This window comes from Lytechinus pictus, chromosome 5, assembly GCF_037042905.1.
Source record: "Lytechinus pictus isolate F3 Inbred chromosome 5, Lp3.0, whole genome shotgun sequence".
NCBI lineage: Eukaryota > Metazoa > Echinodermata > Echinoidea > Temnopleuroida > Toxopneustidae > Lytechinus > Lytechinus pictus.
In genome coordinates, this window is record NC_087249.1 from 35,197,365 (window position 1) to 35,205,794 (window position 8,430).

Consider the following 8,430-nt stretch of genomic DNA (forward strand, 5'->3'; position numbering starts at 1 on the left):
ATCATTTCTGACATCAGCATTGGAGTCCCTGATTATCCATGAATGGGCAATACGTTTCATATTTTGTAACTTGAGGAAAAAGAAATATGACAAGCTTAACTGTCTATTTAAAACTTTTCTGAAAATCATTAAAGTTTAAAACATTACTCGATTTATGTGTTTCCTTTTGCATGTTTTGTATGGCCAGATGGCTGGGAAGCACTTTTGGATGACTCCTTCAAAATCTTTTTTTTTCTTTACATATTTTCTGGGGAAAATGTGACAATAACTAGTTTTGTTTCCTCCCTATTGACCCAGACTGGTGTTTCTTCATGATCAAGGTCGCAGTTCCAGCAAATGACGAGCCTGGCAAACGAAATTGTTTCAAACCAAAGTAATATAGGCCTTTTAAAGACTTTGAGATGGCAGACATGATCGTACGCAGCCGGGGGCCGCCGATCGAGAGAGCAAAAATTCACAAAATTCACCAAAAGTGTGCACGACATCCTTTAATTTTATTCTAGAAAATGCAAAAGCTCCCCCATCACAAACCCCTCGCTCTTAAGTATCTTCGAAAATTTAGGTCTTGCAGCCCCACCCACCCCCGGATTTTTTTAGATTTTTGCATACATCCATGAATAACAAAAGCTGAGATAAACCAGAGAACATAGCTGCCTCTCGATCTGATTAGTAACAGGTAATGGGAAGGAGTCTTGGAATCTAAAATACAAAAGTGCTATATCATATGACCTGAAATAGTATCAGACAAAACGCCTGCCAATCATGCCAATGAAAAGGAATCGATGAAAATACGGGGCTATGAAAATAGTAGAGCAGTACTGTAACGCTTATTTTTCTTTTATATTCTTTATTTACATTTTTATTCATATCTCGGATAATATGATTCGGATCAAGGAAACACTTTCACAGATGATTTTATTAAACATTATCTCTAAGTTGCTTTCGAGTGGGATTCACCATTTTCACAAATTATAAATTATAATCCTCTACACATAATTATTCTGTGTGTAATTTTCTGATAACATGTCTATATTGAGTTGAAATGACCTTGGTATTTTCTTTAGGGCACTGACTTGTTATCATTGTATTAACTCAATTTATATTTAGTTGAAAATGAAATAATTGAAATAAGTTTTCATAATTTAAATCTATATCTTTATTAATCTATACTTACAATTTCAGGGATGACTTACATAGGCAACAAGTATATGATATATTGACGACCTCGAGATGTTATGCATGGTTTCTGGGCTTGACAGCTATGACATAGATTCCATAATAGTTGCTCGAGTAACTAGCGTTCGAGTAAACGCGCGTTAGTGATATCGGGTCCGGTCTGAGTGGTTCTGGTTCTGTTAGCCGACACAGCCAGCATGCATTGTGTACAACTTTCAATTTGCCATTCGGTTTTAGTCTGAAATGTATTCATTAAAAGGTTACACGTTATCACGCTGTAATAAGATGGAAAAGGGGCTTATGAAAGGTATGTTTCACAGAGGGACATGTTCGTCAAAAGACGCGAGGCTTAGTACTATGATATGTAATTTTTTTCATTTTGACAATGGAAATGACAATTTTTTGGCAGAAAAGTGCCTTCATCGTTTACTTTTGTCCTTAAATAATTTATCAGTTTTCTACTTTTTGAGGGCACATGGGGGGGGGGGGGGGTGGGGCAAAATCTCGTTTTGCCCCCCCCCCCAAAAAAAAAAATTATTTGGGGGGGGGGGCAAGTGCCCCCCCTGCCCCCCCCCCCCTCCCCCCCCCCCCCGCTTCCGGCGCCCTTGGAAAGGGAAATCAAGATTACAAAATGGCAAACCAAAGCTGGAAATTTTTTTAATTAAAAAAGCCAAGATCAAGAGCTAAAAACGGGGTAACGAAGAAAAAGGACAAGAAAAAAAAAGAACTTAATAACACGACCGGGCTGCCGAGGATTGATAATAAGGAACGGGTAGAAAGATGGACTGCATATAAAACATTAAGCTTGTAAAATTTTATGCAATAATTGTCGCAATCGGGACAAAAATGTCCCTAGCCAACGGCTTGAAATATCCTCCAATTATTCGTTATATGCCCTTTCTATAGGTAAAGCTTTACGCTGGCAAGAGTTACCGTCAAAAAGTATCTTAATAAAATGTTTACTTTGGCTACATCTTCAACATGTCCAAAGCTACCGGGAACTCTGCCCCATACCCAAAGCAGTAGGGGCTCTTCATTTGTAACCTTCAAAAGGCTGTATAACGCCTCCCCATGTATGGACCCTTCCTACATTAAGCTTTACGTTCACTGGCGTACAGGGGGGGGGGTATATAAAAGATATATACTGTATATATCTGCGATTTGATATTAAAAATAGCGGCAGTCTGTAAGGTTTAAAAATGGCTTTGATATCAAGAGGTTCCGGGGGATGCGCCCCGGAACCCATCCAAATATAGCACTTGTGGTTTGGCAATGGCCCCCTACAGTTCTACAACCAAGAACAAAAACAAAAAAAGGGAGGAAAGAAAAAGCAAAGGAGAAGTGCAAGATATGAAGTTAAGGCTTAATTACTGAATATAATGTCAGAAATGTCTCAAAGTTAGATTTTCATGAAAATTATAATCTTTTCTCGCTTTTTTCTCTGGACTTTTATTATGCAGCTTTTTTGGCACATGCGCCATACTGTGCACCTCTTTTTCACCCTCTCTTCACGCTACCGCCACATCAATATTCGCGCACAATCATAAAAAAAAGAATCACCTGTTACGCCCCTGACAACTGCTCGTTTTTGACGTCACAAACCTAAAACTTAAAATTCTAATAACTTTCTTAATCTTTAATGGATTTACCTCAAACCTTCACCAATGTTTTTAATTATTATTATTTCATGCTATTTTACAACAAATTTTTCTTCAGGGTGAAGTTCTCCTTTAATGGCGCCCTCATAGCATACAGAAGAGATAATCTCTCTCCCATTCCTCAGGTGTGCCTTTTGAAATTGCCTCCTTTTCAAGTTTCATGTCGTGCCTTTTACATGCAACAAAACACTTGATAAATTCTGGTCCTAGTGCATCTGTGATAGCAGCATCGGCCAGCAAAGCTTCAATTGCTTCTTCCATGTTGTCTGGGATTATCTTTGTCCCAGATGGAATGTATTCATCCTTGTATGCATCCCCTGGTCCATCGATCCCTTCTGGAAGGGGAAGTTTATTGATGACTCCATCTAATCCAGCTGCAATAGTTGCAGCCATACTAATGTACGGACTGCAGCCACTGGCTCCCATCCGGTTTTCGATGTACGTGCCACTGTCACCATTCGTTTTGACACGAATTGCGCAGGTTCTGTTGTCAGGCCCCCACGTTGCGTTCCAGGGTGCAAAGGAGTTGCGTTTGAATCTCCTGAGGCAATTGGTCGTTGGTGCCATCAACACAGCTATCGCTCTAGCGTGGGCAATGAGTCCAGCCACCCAGTGTTGACCAATCTCTGATAAACCACTTGCACTCCCAGAATCAAACAGCTTTGCTATCTTCCCATCCACGTCCCAGAGGGAATGGCAATAGTGTGCTGAGCTCCCAATACTGTCATGCCATGGTTTCGACATAAACGTTGCCACCAATCCGTGCTTGAGCGCGATTTCCTTAATACCAATCTTGTAGGTGTGAGCAGTGTCTGCAGCTTTAATTCCAAATTATGGGCGGTATGTGATTTCTATTTGTCCTTTACCTGCTCAACGCCATAGCATTCGATATTGACACCAGTCGGAGGTAGGTCTTTGAGTATCTGCTGGAAAAAGGGTTCGTATACTACCATGGGAATTACTGCTGTGGCATTAGTATACCCGTGTAATGGTTTCATGGTGTCTTCTTTTACTACATAGAACTCGTGTTCGTGAGCCGACCAAAGCGACAGCCCAAATTTGTCCAACCTTTCTAACTGCTTCCGGGCTACCACCCTTGGATAGATAGGCACCTTCCCTCCGTTATGGACACCTTCGATCAAGACCCTTGCTGTCTTCGTACACCAAGGCAATATCTGAAAGGTATCCATTTCTGGAAATGCCAGACAATCAGCGTAGTGAATTTCTTCCCCGTATCCACTGTTCGGTGCGATATGTCCCCTGGGATCAAAAGCCATGAAACCCATAGAAATGTTGATTCCTTTCAATGCCATCTTCTCAAAATGCCTGGTTGGAATGGCTCTGCAATGTGGGATCCCATACATATCAGATTGTTCAAAACGCACTGAAGTGATATTATTATCCTGAAGACGTTTCTTGATTATCTCCAATTGATCCATGTTGTATTTTTAGACAAAAGACCTGTATCAAGATACAATAACGAGATGAAATGTATTAATTGTTTCCATTGTTATACATATATGAATAACAAGGATGGATCCAGGATTTTCCAAAAAAAAGGGGGGGGGGCACATTTTGCCGAGGAAAAAATTGACGAGCACAAAAAACCGGTTTTCAACCCTCAAATAACATTTCGTCCACGAAAAAAAATTGACAAGCAAAAAAAAGGTCTTTACTTTTAAAGGGGGGGGGGGCACACTTCTGTTTTAACGGCATGTTTATATTACAAATTTTAATTGTGTCTCTCAAAGGGGCACAGTCGGTCCGTGCCCCCTCCCCTGGATCAACCAGTGATGCTTACCCTTCCTTAGTTTAGAATGCTATCGACGATTGATATGATTTTTGTCCTAAGGTGGAAAAAATGAACCTATGGTTGTTTTTCATATTACTATTATTGAAAGCTTTCTACTCAGACAGAGGGAGCAACGTCAATGTGGGGGAAAATTAACATCATAAAGCATTTTAAATTACCACTGGAATCCCACAAGGGGACATCCTGCCAAGCTTTCTCTTCATCTTCATTGTTCTTATTGACCCAATGCCAAGATAATCTGCACAGATGTATATATAAAACGCAGTAAATACTGGAAGATATTGGTATTTTATTCAACAGACGTAAGGTAATGTAAATAGACAAGAGCATAATTTTATCAAGTAATGAATATCGAACACATTATAATACCTTGGTAACACAAAAAATAACAATGGAAAAAATGGAGCGAGGTTTCGGTAAGGTTCAGTGTCTGTAAATACAAATCATACATCCGGATGCAAACTAAACTTTTGATGTGCGAAGCAACCATACTATCAAGCATCCTATTAGGGTAATGAAACCTGGGAGAAGACTGCAAGAAACCTTTCCATCACAGAAGATTGGTATAAGGATTGTGAATATCTAAAAGAAAATCATAGGATCAAGGGGGACACATAATGCTATTCATATGACAAGGACGGTCACATGGTATTAAATTACTAATTAACTTAATATGTCCATCTGTAAACGGTCCACCCATATTCAGTGCTAACAAACTAAAGGAAAAGTTCACTCCTTCATGGCAAAGAAATACCCATAAAATGGAATCATTAGGAATAAAGTCTATTGTATTAGTATATATTAGCTCATTGCTAATATGCGAAAAACGCACTTTTTATTTCACACAAAATCAACAAATTTTTCGTTGGTCGATAAAAGAAAATTTGGATAACACAGTGGAAACTGTAAACTTTGTACGCCCTCATCGTTTTCATACATGCCAGTCTCTGCAGCACCTCACTCAATCAATTATAAAGGGGCACTCACTTTCACTATCCTAAGGCAAATCTACAAGGCGCTAATGGGTCTCATTACATTATTCACACAGTCTGCAGACTGTGGTGAGTTTCATATGATATGAATCGTACGTAGTGAACTCAAACAAACCCTCTAAATGCTAATGGCAGTCATTCTATCATTCGACATACCTAATGAGCAACTAGGGTAGATGAATTCTGTACAATATTATTTGACATTTATTGTTCGCACTGCACAGAAATTAGAATGGATTTTTTTTTGACATTTCTTAAATAAAGTGTACGGTACCAACATGATGTCCTCCTTCTAATTGTTTCTATCTTCATTAAAATGTGTTGGTTGTGTGTGTATGTGTGTGTGATTTGGTGTGTACGCACACCCGCACACACGTACGTGCGCTCACACACAATATCCGTCACTGGTTCTAAGCTAGGTTTCAGCATCTGTATAAGATTTGAAATCCCCCCCTTCCACGGGGTTCTCTTTATTGTATAATTATAAATAACAAATATAATGCGTATTATTATATCATCAACATTGATCAATGAGATTGAACAAAAGCATTAAAAAATATATTTATAGTGGTCATGGCTTAATATCAATCAGTAAAAATTTACATAATAGAGTGAATTTTCCTTTGAAATCAACCCCCCCCCCACACACACACACAAAACGCATTTGAATGAAGATAGAAAACACTAGAAGACAGACATCATGTTAGTACGTACGTACACTTCATTGTCTAAAAACTCCTTTCGAATTTATGTGCAGTTTGTATTACATGTATGAAGGTCAAATTTTGCAGTTTTTAATTTTTATAGATCGAGTCCCTATTTATTTCTATGCCATTTGTATCTTATGAAAAGGTGCTATATAAAATTACATCTGTTACACAGACTCTCAAAATGCACTCCATACAAGCTAAAAAAAATCATTCTTCCTGGAGATCAGAGTAATCATAACAAGTACATTATTTGTTATCCCCCATATAAGTAATAACCGTTCAAAATAGAATAATTTAATGATAAAGGCCTAGGCCTATATTCTTCCACGTATCCAGGGTTGAAAAACTATACATGATACATGGGAGAGTGGGGCAAATAAGGCCATGGGGTAAATAAGGCCACATGTCACTTTTTAGCTCACTGCTCAAAAATGGTAGGGTCAAATGGATTAGGGCCTACTGTTTGTGTAGTACTTAAGACAGTTCCTTAACACAGATTTTGAGCATAAAGAACGTTTCACAGTCCAGTGCACATGGCCAGGAGGAGCACAAACCCAGCAGCATATCAAAATAAAAATTGTGCCACTTTATACCCCTTTTCCACTATAGGGCCAGGACAGCGTCAGGACAAGGCGCGGAATGTAATCATTGTAATCTGCGACCCTTCCGCAACCTGTCCGGACCTCCCTAAAATATCCGAAAACAATTAATGTCAAATGCTCACCTTCAGAATTTAGAAATCATGAAGACTGGATACCTCGACGTGATAATGAATGTGTACGTCGTGCCAGGCAAGCTGTGATTGACAAAACCATGTGGATATTCAAACAGAACAGAGGAGCGTTTTACTTTTTTTCTCTCGATCAAACGGAACTGGAAGCTCCATCAGTCATGTCAGTCCAAAGTCTTGTCACGCATTTGTACAGCCGAGCTTTCCAAATTCAAACCGATAGGGTCAACGAAGCGGAATATCATTATATAGGTATAGCCAGAGAATATGCGAGTGCATCGGCATAGAAAGTATACTTGAATGCCACAGTCTCACCACCAATCCAGATCGAACCCGTCGATACTGCGTGATATGATATATACCTCAATAATAGTTTTATTCAGGGTCGGTTATGTGAATATGACTAAGTACGAATCAACGTCTTCAATATGCATCCAAAAGATGAGGGCAGAGACTTTGAATGCGAGAATCCAAGAAGCTCCTGGGGGTCATTACAAATCTCCCCCCCCCGGAAAAAATGGAAGGGACAAAAGACTTAAAAGGGAGAGCTTCACTCTCAAAATTTGATATTTTTGCAAGCAGTAGGATTCTTGCATAAATTGATAAAAAAATCTAGTAGGATTTTTTTACTAATTAAAAAATCTGAGTTTCTTCCCTGCACCTTCCCGAGCTCCTACCACTTATGCGATTGTTTGGGATATGCCTACTAATCAATGTTGTGTTATGTATATAAGACCAATTGTAAGTTAGAGGAATCACATTCATTCATTTAGTTATTTTTTTTTCTCTAAGAATATTAATTGCATAATAAGAATATTCTAGAATGTCTCAGTTAAGCTTTGCTATGTGCGCATATTAAATGAGGCAGAGCAATGTCAAGTATATTTGTAATTTACAAATGGTAGCTCAGGGAATTCAAACGGACAATAGGGGTCTAAGTTGCGAGAACCGTATTTTGCGTTGCCCATATTATGATGCGCCACGTGAAAAGCATTTTCAATGAATTACTTGAAAACATATTTTATTCGTCCGTTAAAGTAAACAAAATCATTGTTTATGAAATGATTTGACATCTCATGATTTTTTTTTAAATTGATATAAAAGCAAGCTAACAAATTTCATCTGCTTATCATAAATTTTAGAAATATCCCACATAAAATGCATCATACAACATGGGCAACACGAAAGACGGTCCTGGGAAAGGCCCTTTCGCGCATCGGCCTCTGGAGTCTTCTAGAACATGTAGAATTGGGATCGTTAAAAAAAGAAGCAGAATTTTCTTTTATAAAGACATTACTAGAAGCTTCCAGTATAGTGGAAATTTATATATAACAGTTGGCAGTTTCTTCGA

The 8,430-nt window shown here is 38.6% G+C and overlaps 1 pseudogene; it reads right to left on the bottom strand.

Annotated features, from left to right (window-relative positions):
- Positions 1–2,847: 2,847 nt before the first annotated feature.
- LOC129261492 (lengsin-like) lies at positions 2,848–4,273 on the bottom strand (annotated as a pseudogene).
- Between the last annotated feature and the right edge of the window lie 4,157 nt (positions 4,274–8,430).